At 39.5% G+C, this 18,096-nt stretch overlaps 1 protein-coding gene across 2 annotated transcripts in view; it reads right to left on the bottom strand.

Annotated features, from left to right (window-relative positions):
- Positions 1-18,096, bottom strand: part of LOC132177655 (protein NO VEIN-like) — a 59,157-nt gene that overhangs the window by 26,226 nt on the left and 14,835 nt on the right. The gene's annotated exons all lie outside the window — the stretch shown is intronic.

Below are 18,096 nucleotides of genomic sequence, written 5' to 3'. Positions count from 1 at the left end.
GTCAAAATTGGACAAGGCCTTGAAGAGCGACCTAACCTCGAACTTGCCTTTCTTAGACGAGGACCAGCGAGTATGGTCCACAGTACCTATGGAGATCTTACAAGAGTAGAATCGATCAAAAAAATGAGAAACCAAATCCATCTCCCAGTCCTGGACGGGCCGCACAAAAATGACATTCCACTCCACAACCCCATTTCTCCAAGTAAAATTATCCTTCACCCAAGCTTCTTTGTGTCTAGCGATACTGAACAAGGACGGGAAGTCATGCTTCAAAGAATTTTCCCCACACCAAATATCATGCCAGAAACGAACTTTCGAACCCACCCCTACCTCAAACCGAATACCTTTGGCAAAGAAGTTCCAACCTTGTCGAATATGCTTCCATAAGCCCATACCATGAGAACCTGAAACCTCCTTCGTGCACCACCCACCTTCCTGGTCTTCATACTTAGCTTTAATAACCTTGCACCAAAGAGCCTCACTCTCATTCGCATATCTCCAAAGCCATTTCTCCAAGAGAGCTTGATTAAACTGATGCAACTTTCAAATGCCAAGACCACCGTAGTGCAGGGGACGACAGACTTGGTTCCAATTTACAAGATGAAACTTAGGCTCATCTTCCATCCCTCCCCACAAGAAATCTCTTTGGACTTTCTCAAGCCTTTTAGCTACACTCATAGGAATCGGAAACAGAGACAAAAAGTAAGTCGAGAGATTAGTCAACGTACTCTTAATGAGAGTTAAATGGCTTCCTTTAGAGAGATACATCCTCTTCCAACCTGCCATCTGACGCTCCATCTTTTCGATCACATCATTCCACATAATCGTATCCTTATACGGCGCTCCAAGTGGGAGACCCAAATACTTCATGGGCAAATCGGCAACACTACACCCAAGGATATTAGCTAAAACCCTAATGTTCTCCACCTCTCCAATAGCCACAATTTTTGACTTTCCAAGATTAACTCTCAAACCCAAAACAGCTTCGAAACATAAGAGAATGAGACGCACATACCGGATTTACTCGAGAGAAGCTTCACAAAAAATCAGAGTATTATCAACAAATAAAGAGTGAGAAACCACCAACTCCGAGAAGACCCTATCTCCCACCGATAAACCAGTCAAAAGGTCTTGGTCAACCGCCACATTCACCATCTTACTCACGGCCTCTATAACAAGCACAAAAAGTAACAGAGAGAGGGGATCCCCTTGCAGAATTTCCCTCGAACTGTTAAAGAACCCTTCCGGAGAACCAATCACAAGATGAAAAATCTTACCAACGTAATACACCACTCTATCCAAGCCCTCCACCTCTCACCAAAACAGCACCTATGCAGCAAATACAAAACAAAGTCCCAATTTACATGGTCATACGCCTTTTCCAGGTCCAATTTACAAATAACACCTGGCACCCCTGACTTCATGCGACTATCCACAAATTCGTTTGCAATGAGACCCGAATCTAGGATATGGCGACCCCCGATGAAAGCATTTTGAGAGTAGGATATAACCTTACCCAAAACAGTTCTCATCCTATTGGCGAGAACCTTAGAAACAATTTTGACACCCCTCCCACCAAGCTAATGGGCCGAAAGCCCTTCATCTCCACCGCATCCGCCTTTTTCGGTATCAAGGAAATAAAAGTTGCATTCAAGCTTTTCACCATTTGATGTATGCGATGAAACTCATCAAAAACCGCCATAACATCTTGTTTAACTACACCCCAACAAGCTTGAAAAAAAGCCATGGAGAAGCCATCCGAACCCGGTGCCTTATCACCATCAATGCCTTTTATCACCTCCCAAACCTCCTTTTCCTCAAAATCTCTTTCTAACCACCTATTATCCTCCTCATCAATAGACAAAAAAGGCTGGTTATCCATTCTAGGCCGCCATGATCTTTGCTCCGAGTATAAACTTTGATAATACTGCACAATGTGATCTTTTACCTCAATTGGATCATCGAATAAGACGCCATTAATACGAAGCACTTCCACACGATTGTACCTGTGATGAGAATTCGCTATCTTGTGAAAGAAACGAGTATGTCGGTCCCCCTCCTTGAGCCACAAAGCTCTCGATTTCTGGCCCCAATGAATTTCTTCACACAACAAGGTATTCTCCAAAACTTTCAACATTTCCGCCTTTCAAATCTTTTCCTCTTGATCTAACGGAACTCCAACAAACAAAAGATGCATTAAGTTATAGCACCTAAACCATCTGGAGGAACCTAAAAGATTATTTTATAGAACACAGAAAAAAACCATGCTGCAGCCATGCGATAAAATTCATTTGGATACAAATGTCTTAAACAACATATACTTCAGATGGCATATATAACTAGACATGAGCAATAGACAATACAGCATTGTCATTTTCAAACAGGTTAGGGAAGGAGAAACCTGAAATTTTACAAGGCCACGCATCAAGAGCCACTTACGGTAATCGTACTTTTCTCTTTGTGAGTAATTAAGGACACTGATATATATTTTTTTTTTGATAAGTAAAAAGATGAATTAAAGAGCGCAAAGGGGCGCAACCCTAGTACACAAGGTGTATACAAGAGAGCGATTAAGAGGAAGAAAAAGAAGAAGAAAACATAAAAAGAAAGTCAGGGAAGCTAATCACTATAGGCGCTAGCCATCCAACAGTCCAAGTGAAAAGAGTGTACAAGAAAAAGTGTACAATGTCCTCTATATTCCTAGATGAGTCCTCGAAACATCTAGCATTTCTCTCACTCCAGATGCACCACATGAGGCAAAGAGGAACCATCTTCCACACAACAGCACTGCGAGACTTGCCACCCACCCACCAAGAAGCATACAACTCCCTAACACAACCAGGCATCACCCAACACAAACCAAACCGAGAGAACACGGCATTCCACAAGATACGCGCAACCCCACAATGAAGAAAGAGATGATCAACTGACTCCCCATCCGATTCACACATGCAACAACGATTTACCACTACAATACCTCTCTTCCGAACATTATCCAATGTTAGAGTCTTCCCAAGCACGGCCGTCCAAACAAAGAAAGCCACTCTTGAAGGAACCTTAGTGCGCCAAATACTTTTCCAAGGGAAAGGGATGGGATTTGTAGAAGCAAGGATCTTGTAATAAGATCTTACCTCAAAAGTTCCTTTACGAGAAGAGATCCACCACATCCTATCCTCCCCTACTCCACTCCTCGAATGCGCATACAAGAGCGTGTAGAAAGAGGCCAAGACCTCCACTTCCCAATCATGAACCCTGCGAATGAAGGACACGTTCCACTGCACAGAGCCATTTAGACACTCCCTGTTATCCGCAATAGATGCATCCTTATTGGTGGCAATATTGAAGAGTCCAGGAAAAGCATCCTTGAGAGACATGTCACCACACCAGATGTCCTCCCAAAACCTGATGTTGGACCCAAGACCAGGGACAAATCTGAAGTGACCTCGAAGTGACCTCCACCCCCTGCATATATGCTTCCATAGCCCCACCCCATGTGGACCACTAGGATCCCTAGAACGCCAACCGCCCCAAACCGCACCATGCTTAGCCACCAAGATCTTCCTCCACCAAGCCTCTTTCTCATGAGCAAATCTCCACAACCATTTCCCCAACAAAGCTTGATTCATCACACGCAAATTTCGGATCCCCAAACCTCCCTCAGAGATCGGAGAACAAACCTTGTTCCAACTAACCAAATGGAACTTAAACTCATCATTAATCCCACCCCATAAGAAATCACGTTGAATCTTCTCCATACGCTTTGCCACGGATGCAGGGATAGGAAACAGCGACAAAAAATAAGTAGGGAGATTGGATAGGGTGCTTTTGATGAGAGTAATCCTTCCCCCCTTAGACAAATACAAGCGTTTCCATGGGGCCAGTCTTCTAGCGTACTTCTCCAGCATGTCCTCCCAACTAGCCTTGACCCTGAACGGAGCCCCCAGCGGGAGGCCCAAGTACTTCGAAGGCGTAGAAGCTGAACCGCAACCCAGGATGCCAGCCATAGAGCTCACATTATCCATACTACCGACAGGAACTAAAACAGATTTAGCCAGATTCACCTTTAACCCAGAAACGGCTTCGAAGCAAACAAGCAAAGCACCAATGTTTCTTATTTGATTCGGATCTGCCCCACAAAAAACCAAAGTGTCATCAGCGAAAAGAAGGTGAGAGACGATAACCCGATCCGACTCCCTACTTCCCAGATGAGACCCCTGTTAACTGAGGCATTGATCAACCTACTGAACGCCTCCATAGCTATAACAAACAAGAAGGGAGAAAGAGGATCTCCTTGCCTCACTCCTCGCGAACTATCAAAGAAACCGGAAGAGGATCCATTGATCAGAACCGAGAAACGCACAGACGAGATGCAATGTTCAATCCATGAACACCATTTCTCTCCAAAACCGCACCTTCTCAGTAAGTAAAGAAGAAACTTCCAATTCAAATGATCATACGCCTTTTCCATATCCAGCTTGCACAACAAGCCAGGTTCCCCTGATCTTAACCGGCTATCCAAACATTCATTGGCGATGAGAACTGAATCTAGGATTTGCCTGCCTTTAACAAAAGCGTTCTGAGGTTTCGAAATGACCCTATCCATCACACTCTTCATTCTGTTGGCTAATACCTTAGCAACAATCTTATAAGTCCCTCCCACAAGGCTAATCGGACGAAAATCCTTAATATCGGAAGCTCCATGTGTCTTCGGAATAAGAGAGATAAATGTGGCATTAAGGCTTTTCTCAAAATAGCCTCGCTCATGGAACTCCGCAAAAACTGCCATAATGTCCTCCTTAATCACATCCCAGCAATCCTGGAAAAAGGCCATAGAAAAGCCATTCGGGCCTGGAGCCTTGTCCCTATCCATACCTCTCACCACCTCCCACACCTCCCTTTCCTCAAAAGGATCTTCCAACCTAGAAGCCTCACCAATAGACAACATATCAAAATCAAGATCATCCAACCTCGGTCTCCAGTTGAGACTCTCTGAAAAAAGAGACTCATAAAAATTGGTAACATGGTTGCTAATGACCTCTTGATCTGAAGTTGTAGAACCACCCACAATCAGAGACTCAATAGAATTCTGTCTTCTATTTGCATTAGCAATCTGATGGAAAAATTTCGTGCACTTATCTCCCTCCTTCAACCAACGGATCCTAGATTTCTGCCTCCAACTGATTTCCTCATGTAAAAGGTAAGTCTCCAACTCTCTAGCTAGCAACCTCTTTCTCTCCATTTCTTCTACGGATAATCCTCTCTCCTCTTCCACCCTATCAAGATCCTTTATATCATCCATGCGGGCTTTAATGCACCCTCCCACATCTCCAAATTCCTGAACATTCCAACTCTTAATGTCCCCTTTGAGAGCTTTCATCTTTTTAGCCAGAATAAAACTCGGAGTGCCCTGGAAATGGTAAGACTCCCACCAGCTCCTAACTTTGTCCACAAAACCCTCAGCTTTAAGCCACATATTCTCGAACTTGAAGGGTCTCTTGCCTCCCAAGAAACAATTACAATCAAGAATAATAGGAGCGTGATCCGAACACACACGAAGCATCCTCTTTTGTCGCATACTTGGGTAACGAGCTTCCCATTTTGGAGAGACTAAGAAACGATCTAGCTGTGACCAAGAGTGATTGTTAGACCAAGTAGAGACCCCCCCCAGCTAATGGGAAATCCATAAGGCCCTGCTCCATTATAAAATCTGCAAATTCCCTCATTGCGGACCGAGAATAAGCCCCCCCCGATCTCTCACTAGGATAAAGAGTAGCATTAAAATCCCCTCCAATACACCAAGGCATATCCCACCAGCTCATAAGGCCCGCCAGTTCCTCCCAAAGAAGACGCCTGATGTTATCTCTATTAGGGCCATACACCCCTGCAAAAGCCCAAACAAAACCATCATCAACGTTTCTAAAAGAGCAAGCCCCCACAAAACTGCCCAAAGCCACCTCAACCTTTGTGACTACTCTTCTATCCCACAGAACCAAAATACCATCCGAAGCCCCTCTCGAAGGGACATAGCACCACTCCGCGTAAGGGCATCCCCACAAACTTTTCACAAAATTGTTAGAAATATAATCCACCTTAGTCTCTTGAAAACACACTATATCCACTTTCCAATTTCTAAGAAGATTTCTAACCCTCAACCTTTTGTCCCTTACATTCAAGCCCCTCACATTCCAAGAAAGTATCTTCGGCTTCATTGAATAACTCGACAAGCCCTACCCTTTTTGCTATCCCTCAAAGAACTACCACTGTGCACCTCATAATTAACGGAAAAATTAAGATTATTGAGTTCCCTCTTACCTTTTTTTCCGGTATTTGCTTCCGCTGCCACTCCCTCTTTCAACACCTCTCCCACCTCCTTACCGATGTCCTCATTATCCGCCATGATGATCCCAAATACCTTCGCCAACCGCCCATCTTCACCATCACAAGAGACACCCATAAACTTGCTAAAATGAGTTACATACTCCACCGAAATAGGTTCCTGATTCGCACATGGTTCCAAAGCTAAGGAGTCTGGAACAAACTCCTCATCCTACGAAAAATGATCCTCATTTCCAGAATACGCTACTTCTGAAGAACATAAGCCCTCGTCAAAGACACTGACCACAATCCCTTTCTCCTTAAGAGAGTAATCCGAATCTGGCAAAACCCACTTCTCCATACCTGATGGAATTTCCCCCTGCATGTCGAGCAGCTTCTGCTCACTACCTACGCCCTCCCCCAAGTCCTTCCCCGACATTCTCTGGCCCAACTCCGGTAGATTCCATCTTTCCAAACCCGGGGCAAGCTCTTCCTGAAAAACACACAAGTCCTTTCCAACGACCGGCGCCGTCTGACCCAACTTGACAGTAATCACCTTCTTCGACTTCTCACGATCTTCGGCAACGAGCCCAGAAGGGTCCGACAAAACCAGACTGTGCGATGCCTCCCTTCGATCTCCTGCCGAAAGAACCGACGGCGCCTTGCCCAGAATACCCATTTCTAACTCGCCCAACCGCAACGACACTGGAACTTGAACTATCGGCCTTATCGCCGAAGGATGCAGACCATGACCGGCGTCCAGCACTCCTACCCTTGCCGCGTTCTCCTTCGTCGAGCCCTGCGCACAAGTCACTGGCACACTTGTCGCCTGTGCCGGCGACCCAGAGAAGGCCGACGAATCTACATTCGTCACGACCGGCGGTGTCCGATGCCCTGAGTGAGACGTTGAAGCGCCAGGATCCCCTGCGGGCCCAATGGGTTTCTCATGACATGGCACCAATGCCTTCCTGCTATAGCACTTCAATAATTTATTGGGCCCAACTCCAGCTACATGAGCTTTGTCCTTCATCTGTGCTACCAAGATCTTGGATTGGGCCTTGGGCTGTAACTCACGCTGGCCCAAAAGCTGAGCTTGATAACACTCCTTAACTTGGCCCATCTGGGGACTCTCCAAGACAGGGAACCTATTAAAACCAGCAGATCCTTTCCCACACCCACAAGTCAGAAGCGAATCTAACCCATTCATACAGCTCCTAATATCCTCCTGTAACTTTAACAGGGAGATCTTCAACTTTTCCTTCTCCTCCGCACGCACGCAACCATGACAAGATGGTCCAGAGGTATGCCCATCAGCAGATTTCTCCTCGGAACTTGGACCCTTCTTCTGCTGTACCCCACAACCGGCATCATCATTCCATGCAAGCCTAGTTGCCGGACCCTTCATCGGAGCCACCACCTGAGCCTCAAGATCTTTCGTAGCTTCCTTACCATGGCAGACAGCCATATAATTTTGCCCAGACGAGTTGCTGATCCCAACTTTGCCTCCTACCAACCATTTAGGAACCCTCGCAATCGGTTCATCATAGTACCCAAACGGTTCCTCTACATGTTTCGTTCAGGAGAGCAATACCTCAGAAAAGCTCCTTCTCTGTTTTCCTAACACTGTCTTCCTAGCATCCCCAACGAACGGCTTGATGAAATTAATAGCTATCCAAAGCTCTGACTGAAGCCGATCCCATCCACACCTATTCCTACCTTCAGGCACCATAACTCTTCCACGCCTATCTCTGCCATCATACTCCTCTAATACCAGAAATCTCCCATGCTTTGAAGCATTTCTGGACTAACGCACATGGAAAGCTTCGAATAGACTCATCCCTAAAGACCCTTGAATCCTCCACTGTCATTAGTTCACCAAAGATATTCACTAGCCAAACCGCTTCTTTCCATTCCAACCGTATCGAACGCATCTTTCCTTTGCAACGCTCTTGAAGCTTCAGCACCGTGTCTCCATCCTTCACTACCAACACAAACTCCTTCGACTCCATTGACCAAGCTCTAGACAACCCCATTATGTATTTTCTTTTGTTTGTTATTGTTATAACACCATCTTCTTCACAGCTGCATTTTGAGTGCTACCAAATAACCTCCTTCCCCTGAGAAAATATTTTGATCAGAGATCTACACATTTGAAGCCAGATTGTAGCTTCAAGTGCAGCATGCTTCAGTTGAGATCGCCCCCCTGCCCCTATAGAAATCAAAGCCCATCTCCACTGGACCAAGATACTCTGGACATTGTTCCAAGAAAAGAGGATTGCTGTTGCGTGCAGATTCAAAGCTTGACCGTTTGCCTCTCTTGCCTACTTGAAATGGCAGAGGAACAGTAATTTTCAGACAAAACCCTAGAGATTGTATTAATTGGGGTGACACATACCTGTGTGTCTAACAAGGGTGCTTTACACAATTTTTAAGTGCCAGTCTGACATGGTTTCCATCAGAAGATCTTTAATGTAGTCATTTCCATCAGCAAGTAGCTTTCAATGTTTTCTCAAAATAACTTCAAGAATGTAGTCTGTTTTTTCAATCATTTTACATCCCATGTTAATTGAGCTATAACTGTTTATTATGTGCCGAAGGTTCTTGGAGCAGCAATGTTTTATGCAAAGGTGGGAGATACTGGTATAGTGTACACAGGAGACTATAATATGACACCGGATAGGCATCTTGGAGCCGCTCAAATTGATCGACTACAGCTGGACCTTCTTATAACAGAGTATGGAACATGTTTGTGTAAATGGCTAATGTGATAATGTATTTGTTTTGGTAGGAATAACATGTGTGTTGTATTTATACTTCTGAATTGATAGTCAAATAATGGTTTGTGATAGATTTTGGCCTCTTAGGTGTTGTCATCCTCATTACATTATCCAATAACTTATAGCTCTCTCATTCCATAATTTAATAATGGCCCTCCCATATGCTTTGAGCTAAGCAAAATCAAAGCAGACATACAGGTAGGAGTGGTTCTCCTTAGGCCATCGTATACTTGTTTAGAAACTGATGTTTCTTACCTCTCTCTCTCTCTCTCTCTTCATCTGTGTGTGTTTAAATAGGTGTGGACCGTGTGGTGTTGTCAGGAATTTTCCTGTCATTATAAAATTTAGAACAATCATAACAAAATCGGCACACTATGAGCTGAAGAAGAACATATTTGAATTCAACATTAGTGTATCTTTTTATTTTTATAAACATCAACATGTTTGCTTATGTTGTTCCATTTACTCATTGGTATATAATCAAACGTCAAAACACTATAGGTCGTGTCTTTTTTTTTTTGGCTGAGAATATCTGAATTTTATTAGTGAGAAGACTACTGGGGGACCATACCATTTCTCTTCTCTTCAGGTAACACCCATGTAGGGATACAAGAGATGGGGATAGGCTCCCAGGAATTACAGTTGGCAACCCAAAGGGTTACGTTGTGGGAAGTCCTATTAGCTATTCTAGGTGAAAAAATTACAACCAAGTACTAAAAGAAGCTCTTGTCTTACTTAGATGTTATTGCATACTCCTGCTTAAATGATAGGTTTCATTTGGACAAACTACTATGTTCTCTTTTTGATAATATTCTTGTTACAGGTCCACATATGCAACAACTATACGTGACTCAAAATACAGTAGGGAGAGAGAATTTCTTAAAGCTGTATGTAAATAATCGCTCCATCAGATGTCATAAAGTTTTGCGTTTTTACTGATTTTATTGTTTCAATTCTTGTCCCATTTTACTCTTTACTCTTGGACGGCCGCTTGGCTAGCTCCTTTAGTGATTAGTTTCTCTGATTTTCTTTTTCATTTCTCTCCCTCCTAGGCGCTCTCTGTTTATACTTCCCGTGTATGTGGGTTACGCCCCTTTGCGCTTTTTATATCATCATTACTTATCAAAAAAAATTCTTGTCCCATTTTTCCAATTTTTAAATATTTTGGGAAATACAAGTCATGGCACTTACTCTTCCAGCTTCTTGCTGTTGAAAGGTTTCTATTTGTACCTTCAGCTAAGTACTTTTAGTTTTAACACGTTGAAAACAATCAAGGCAGTCAAAATATCATTTCTAAGATATGAAAGTTCTTATTGAAGAATCAATTTTTCAGTGTGATTTTTGACGTATATAATAAAAAAGTCTCATATAGTATGGTACTTGTGGCTTTCCAAATTAGGCAAAACTTGTTTGAAAATATCAATCATATTAATTAGTGTCAACCTTTTCATCTTGTAAGCTATTTCCTCATCTTTGATATGCTGAATTTAACTGAGAATCTTAGATTTATTCAATTGATAATTTTTAAGGTTTAGAAACAATGGTCGGAACCAATGGATGAGTATTTACTGATTATTGTTCAATAATATATATATATATATATATATATATATATATATATATATGAGTAATTGGCAAATGCCATTAAAAGGGCAAAGGCGTTTCTAAATACACAGGAAGTATACATGAAGAAGCACCTAACTAGAAGGAGCAAAAAGAACAAGAAAATCACTATAACTAATTGTTAAAAGAGATAAGCAGCTGTTCAAAGATACAAAGTTTTGAAGAAAAATGACTTAATTTCCTCCAAAATCCATTCACAATCCCCAAAACATCTGTCATTCTTTTCCCTCCATTATTGTTCAATAATATGTTACTACTTTATGTAATTTACTTATCAAAAAAAAAAAAATGTTACTACTTTATGTAAACAATTTTTTTTTTTAATTAAAAAAGGGATCCAAAGGAGTAGAGATTGATAAATTGCCAAGTTCTTTCTAGTATATTTCACATTAAATATTGAAAGAGCATGGGTAGGGGATAACCCATAATTAACCAATGGTACTATGGGTCTGCTCATGTTTTATTAGTTTCTTATATTATTGACCTAATTATACTATTGAATTCAGGTGAACACTCTTTTAGATTAATAATATTGCATGAGTTCATTTTTTTCGTCTTATAGTTTAAAGTCTTGTGTTTGTGGCTTTGCGCCCTACATTGGTTCTCCCTTCCCCCCCTTTTTTTTTTTTTAATTTTTTTTTCTTAACTAATGGATATAGGTTCATAATTGTGTTGCGGGCGGAGGGAAGGTGCTGATTCCGACATTTGCACTTGGAAGAGCTCAGGTTTTCTCATCAGTATAGCTATTAATTTCACTTTTTTTGAACATGATCTCTCTGAGCTTAGAGTTTAATTATATGGTTTAAATTTTTAGATGAAATTGTACCTAACTATGAAGCGTTAAATGTCTTACAAGGAATGTATTTATGTTGGACTGGTGCTCCATTTTAAGTGTAGTGGTGAATCAGATCATTTGTTACTTCATCACTCGGTCGCTAGAGAGTTATGGTCCTTTGCTTTACTACTTTTGGGGTTCAATAGGAAATGTTGAAGTGTACTTTAGTTGGAAAGGATTGTTTGAGAGCACAAAAGTAGTTTTCTTTGGAATGTAGTTCCCCCATGGCTGGTGTAGAAGATATGGAAAGTAAGGAATAATACATGCTTAGTGGCATTGAGTTGAGTTGACAAGAAAAAAAAAAGAGAAGAAAGAAAGAAGGGAAGAAAGAAGAAACTGCTTTCTTTCTAGGTTAATGAGCCATACGACATCTACATGTTTAAATAGAATAGGAGTGCAATTTATTATGAAAATTGATTAATTTGCAAACTACAATAATAATGCGAACACAATCAGAGAGTAAAAGGAAATTAATTGTGTTTCCTAACACTTCCCTTCAAGTTAAGGCGTGGGTGAAAGATGCTACTTGAAACCTCCTTTGTCTAAATATCTGCTAGTTGTTCTCATCTTTATATATGGTGTACAAATTAAGCTTGCACATAGTTTCTCCTCAATAAAATGTTTGTCAATCTCAATGCACTTGGTTTGTTATCACTGTTAGAAGAGTTATTAGGGTTTGTGAGTCATTAGGGTTTGGGGGTATTTTGGTTATTGTGATATTTCTCTAACCCTATATAATAAGATGTGTGGTAGGCTATGTAACAAAGAAAAGAGTAATGTGCCTCCACCTTTTTATGTCTAAATCGTTCATGCAAATGACAACATGGTATTAGAGCCTTAGGGTCTAGATCCTTGGCCCTTTGATTGCAGTATTTGTTTTTTCGCTCTTTTTTTTGTTGAACCTCATGTCCTGCTGTTGGTGAGTCTCCCTTTGGTGGCAGCACTGTCTGTGTGGCACAATGCCCGCATGGGCAGTGCCTTGATGAAGCTTTAGAGTTGTTCTTGGAGACTCAGAGAAAAAAAAAAAAAAATCTCTGGCAGAAAATACTGGCTTTGTTTGTTTTGGTGTTATGTGATGGTTTTGGTGCTTTAGGGGTGTTCCTCTCGGTAGTTCTCTTGTTAGTCGAAGGTTTCTATGTTTCTTACTTGCGAAGTATGGCTACTAATAGTGGTTTTTGTGGTTGTCGGCGGCTGTTGTGGTATTGTCAAGTTTCCGGCGTATTTGTGGCGTTTAATGGTGTTTTTTGAGTTCTCTGGTGATTATGTGGTGTTTTGAAGTGTTTCTGGCAAGTTTTGGTAGTCTCTGGCAGGTTCCTGGTGATTTGGTTGGAGAAGACGAATCTTGTTTGGTTGCAGGTGCAGTTTTTCCCCTATCCGGGATAAGGCTATCCCTAGCTCCATTCGTGCTGTGCCTTAACCAGGTTGTTGGTTGATCATGGGAAACGTGATCGTCGTTTGTTATCAAGATTCGATCGGCCTTGGTGTTTTGCAGTGGTTTCTGACCGGTGGTTGTTGTTTTCTAATGAGATTCTACTGGCCTTGGTGTTTTGCGGTGAGATCCAATCTACTCTAGGTATTTTGCAGGGTTGTGGGTTTCGACCGGTCCTTGTTTCCCGGCGAGGTCCGACCGCTTGTTGCAGTTTCAATGAGTTTTTGACTGAGGTTGAAGCTTTTAGCGAATTTGCTTGTTATTTTTATCAATCTTTGTATTGTGTGCTCCAAGCTGTTTCAGCTTGAAGGGGATTGTTAGAGTATGTTTTTCTAGGTGTTTTTCGTTTGCTTGGTTCGTCCATGCTAGACTTATATGAGATATATGTTTTTCTAGGTGGGCTATTGTGAGATTTAGTCTTTGGGTTCTTTCTTTGGTTTGCCGTGTGGCCGTGGTTACTAGTTGGGTTTTTTTGGGTCGGGTCTTCTTGGGTTTTGTCTTGGGTTTAAATTGGGCTTCCTATGTATACTTTCTTGTGTACGTAGAGGCGCATAGCGCTTTTTTTGATATATAATATTACTTATCAAAAAAAAAAAAAAAAAAAAAAAAAAAAGCCATAGTATTTCACATATTCTATGGCCCATAGCTTTGAATTCAACTTTTGCACTCCATCTAGCAAACACAATTTGTTTTTTGTTATGCCAAGTAACCAAGTTACCTCTTACAAATGTTTAATATTCTAAAGTAGAACGTCGGTCCACAATTGATCCCACCCAAGCATCATCTGTATAAGCTTCTATTCTTTCATGATGATGTTGAGAAAAGAACAAACGTTTACCAGGTGAGTATTTTAAGTAGTGAAGAATCCATAGATTGCCTACATATGAGTCTCACGCGGTGAATGCATAAATTGACCTACCACACTTATTGTATAGGCAATATCTGGACAGGTATGATACAGATAAATTAATTTACCAAGCTATCTTTGATATCGTGCTTTTTCCATCAGGGAATTCTCACTACTTTCCCCTAACTTATTATTCTACTTTATTGGATTATCAACAGCTTTACATCCGCCCATTCTTGTTTCCTTGAGAAGATCAGGAATATACTTTCATTGATAAAGAAATATACCATGTTTTGATCTTTGTATTTTTTTCATCATCATTTCCTGTCAATACTATTTCATTGATATACACAGTAAGAGTAGTTGCCTTTCCTTGTGAGTTGTGAAGATTGCATGATGAAAGTTTGTTTAGCCTGACTCTGCTTATAACCACATCTCTGCATAGTTCGGGAAAACCTTTCAAACCAATCTCTGGGAGATTGTTTCAATCCATATAATGCCATCTTTAGCTTTTACTCTTTACCATTGGCGAAGGAAAGTTCAAGACCAAACGAACCTCAATGTATACTTCTTCCTCTAGATCTCAATGAATATATGCATTTTTCACGTCAAACTGGTGAAGCGACCAATCTAAATTTGCTGCCAAGAATAAGACTTGTATAGAGTTCATCTTGGATGCTGAAGCGAACATCTCCTCATAGTTTATCCCATAGGTCTGTGTAAAGCCTTTTGCAACCAATCTAACCTTGTATCTTTCCATGGAACCATTGGCTTTATGTTTTACAGTGAACATTCATTTGGATCATATTGTCTTTTTCTCATTAGGTAATTCAATGAACTCCCATGTATTATTTTTGTTAACGGCCCTCATTTGCTTGTGCATTGCTTCCCTCCACTTTGGGTCACTTGGTGCTTCCTGTAAATTTTGAGGAATAGGAATAGAAAACAATTTGGAAATAAAGGTACAATTTGAAGGTGAAAAATGCTGATAAGAAAAAAAGTTAGAAATGGGATACAACAACAAAAAAATCATCGACCGAAGATGAGCCTTTTCCTGTTTCTCTCTCTTTATTTTTCTCAATTTTCCAAGGCATTGAATGCTCTCATACCAAATTGAGAAGAAAGGAAAAAGAGAAGAAAGAGAAGAAAGAAAGAATGGAAGAAAGGAAAAATTGTATTCTTTCTAGGTTAATGGGACATATGCATCAACATGTTTAAATAGAACAAGAATACAACTTATTATGGAATAGATTAATTTGCATATTACAATAATAATGGGAGCATAATCCGGGAAAAAAATAAAATAAAGAAATTAATTGTGTTTCCTAACAAGTTATCTATTCTTGAGTTAAAAAAAAAAAAAGAAGTACTTTGTAGTCAAACTTGATTTTTGTTTTGCACCTTGGATTGTAATTATTTAGGGGGAAGTTAAATCCCATTATCCTAAAAGCTTTAGCTAATAGGAAATAATAAATTTTATCATTTAATTAATATTTTAACACTCCCCTTTACGTGTGGGCTTAAACTCCCCTTAATAAGTGATGCCTAATACTTGGAATGTTTAACTGAAATTGAGAGGTAAAGCAGTAAAGTCAGGATTCGAAATAAGGACTTTTACATTTTTTGGTGAATCAAGACTTCTACTTTGATACCAAGATAAATAACTAATTATCTAAAAAACTTAAGCTGATAGGAAATGGTGAATTTAAAATTTGATTAATATTCTAAGAGAAGATTCTATCTGTGTATACTGCTTGTTTATATAGGTCTCCTTTCTTTCCAATATTACTTATCTAAAACAAAATTAGGCTTTTGAGATGCTTGTCTTGTGCCATTTGTATCTTAGATGCTATTTATATAGCTTTCATATATTTGTAAAATCTGTTTTGCATTGACTTTCCTTCTGCCCCAGATTTTTCTTTTTTTGTTCTTGATACTACTGCATTCAACAGGATTTGCTTTCAATTTTAGTTAATTTCCTTAGCAAGCAAAAGCCCTGAAGCAATATATTTGATATAAATGAATTTGGAAATTGCAAAACACTATTAAGTTTTGGGTTTTTTCTAAAGTTGAAAGATATGGAAATTATAGAAATTTGTTTTATTGTTTATTATCTTGAAAATTGATGAGGAAGTTGAAGCCTCCCGCTATTCTGCATGCCAAGTTGAGCCTATTGGTGGTTCAGCAGTGATTTAACCAAAACCAACAGTTCCTGTTAGTTGGAAATATCTGATTTTGTTAGTTACCTAATAACTGGTTTGTCAATCTCTCGAGAGACTCGTGTATGAGAATTGGGTTGATTTCTATAGACATAGTTATGAATATGTTATGCCAAACCACATTTTAATAACTTTTAGGCCGTCTTTGGCTGCACGAAGTTGGATTGGTTTTGGAATTTCTGTTTGTTGAAATTCTAAAATCTTGTCATTATTAGAATCATTTTGTGGATTTGGAATTGGAGGATTCCATTATTATTTCTTGCACTCATAAATTGGATTTGTAATTGGAGCTTCTAATTCCATTTAGAGGGTTCATGATTCTTGCATCCAAATGCAACCTTGGTGATCTTAAATCCTTACTTAAATCCAAACACAACCTGGTTCTAAGTCTGATAATGTTTTTTAACTGAACATTAAAACTTTGTTCTTCTCTCTTTTATTGTCCTTTTGTGGCTCCATGCGATGTACTTTTTATGATTTTGTTTCACTATGCCGATATATTTCAAGACATTTAAGCATACGTAAATTGACTTATAGTCTGTCTCTCTTCTCTCTTTAATCTATATTCTAATATTAAGTAGCCAAAAAAGTTCAATTTATATGTTATCCCTGAAGAATTAATCCTTCTGTTGCCTTTAACAATATAGTTTAATGGTTTTTTTTTCCCAATTAACTATATTAGTTGGTTTAGTATGCTGCTGAATTTAATTGAAAAAAAATCTCAATGGATCTCCATATATGTTTCTATTGAATTGTTTGTTAACTTGTCACCTGCTCTACTCTTCTTTTTTTTTTTTTTCCTCTATAGTTACATATATTATGTAAGTTTAATAATGAGATGCCATATCATGTCAGGTTGTTAATTTTGATATAGTAACCGTGCTTTTTCTTTTTTATTTTTTTTTTCTTTTGCACGGGTACGGCCAATATAAGCCTTATCTTTGTCTAGTGGATACTTTTTCTTATGTTTTAATTTATGTTTGATATTTTACCCTCAGCTCAATAGTTATATACTATAATTTCATTGTGAACTAATATCTAGTATTATTGAATGGTTGTGAAATTTCGTTTTGACCATCTTATTCATCATCAATTAGGAACTCTGCATTTTGTTGGAGGATTACTGGGAGCGTATGAATTTAAAGGTTCCCATTTACTTCTCATCAGGTTTGTTCTTTTGGATGCTGTCTTCTTATTTAATTGCATGCATGAGGCTTGGCCACAATGTATGTGGTGATTCATCAAATGCTAAGCGTTTTCTATCCCTAATTATTTAAAATTTTAAATACATCAATTTTGGATAATTATTTGCTGAGATCAGTAGCAGGGGCGTGAATAGTGGCATGACAGACTTGCAAAAATCCATATAACATATTAACCCTAAGACGCTCTTCTAACACATACTATTAAAAATTTTTTTCTTCTTTGTATATGTCTGTTGTCCAATCTTTTTATGTTTTTAGCAAAGGAAAATGTTGTTCTTACATAAGAATCTTACAAATATCCTTAAAAGAATGATGTGTAGTTCTATTGTCAAGGCACATGTTGCACATGACCCACCTACCATGCATTTGGCATGAGGCGCATGCTGCCACATCATTCTCTACAATTTTTCTATAGGAGTATCTTGTTTTATAGCATTTCTTTTTACCAAAAATTGATCACTCTTTTTTTCTACTTGTCCTAATTTTCTTGCTCTCAATGTATGCTTGGTAAGACCCATTTTAAATTGAGACGCAGCTATAAAATAATTGATGCAGCTATAATAAAAGAATATCAATTTGTGGTTTTGGGTCAATGTGTCTACTTGTATATGTATGTATTAATGCTACCATCTTTGTATTTAGATCTGTATGTGTGTCCATGTGCTAATGTTTAACGAGACATACTGACGGGCATAATTCTTTTTCTTTCTCTCTCTCTCTCTCTCTCTCTCTCTCTCTTTTTTTAATTAAATTTTGGGAATATATTTGCACAGTTCAAATATGTAGCCTTTTTTTGGTTCTTTTTTTCCCCCTTGCTTTTAAATGGACCCTTAATGCTGGAAATCA

Source organism: Corylus avellana, chromosome ca4 (assembly GCF_901000735.1).
Source record: "Corylus avellana chromosome ca4, CavTom2PMs-1.0".
NCBI classification, from domain to species: Eukaryota; Viridiplantae; Streptophyta; class Magnoliopsida; order Fagales; family Betulaceae; genus Corylus; species Corylus avellana.
This window is presented reverse-complemented; position numbering and strand designations above follow the sequence as displayed.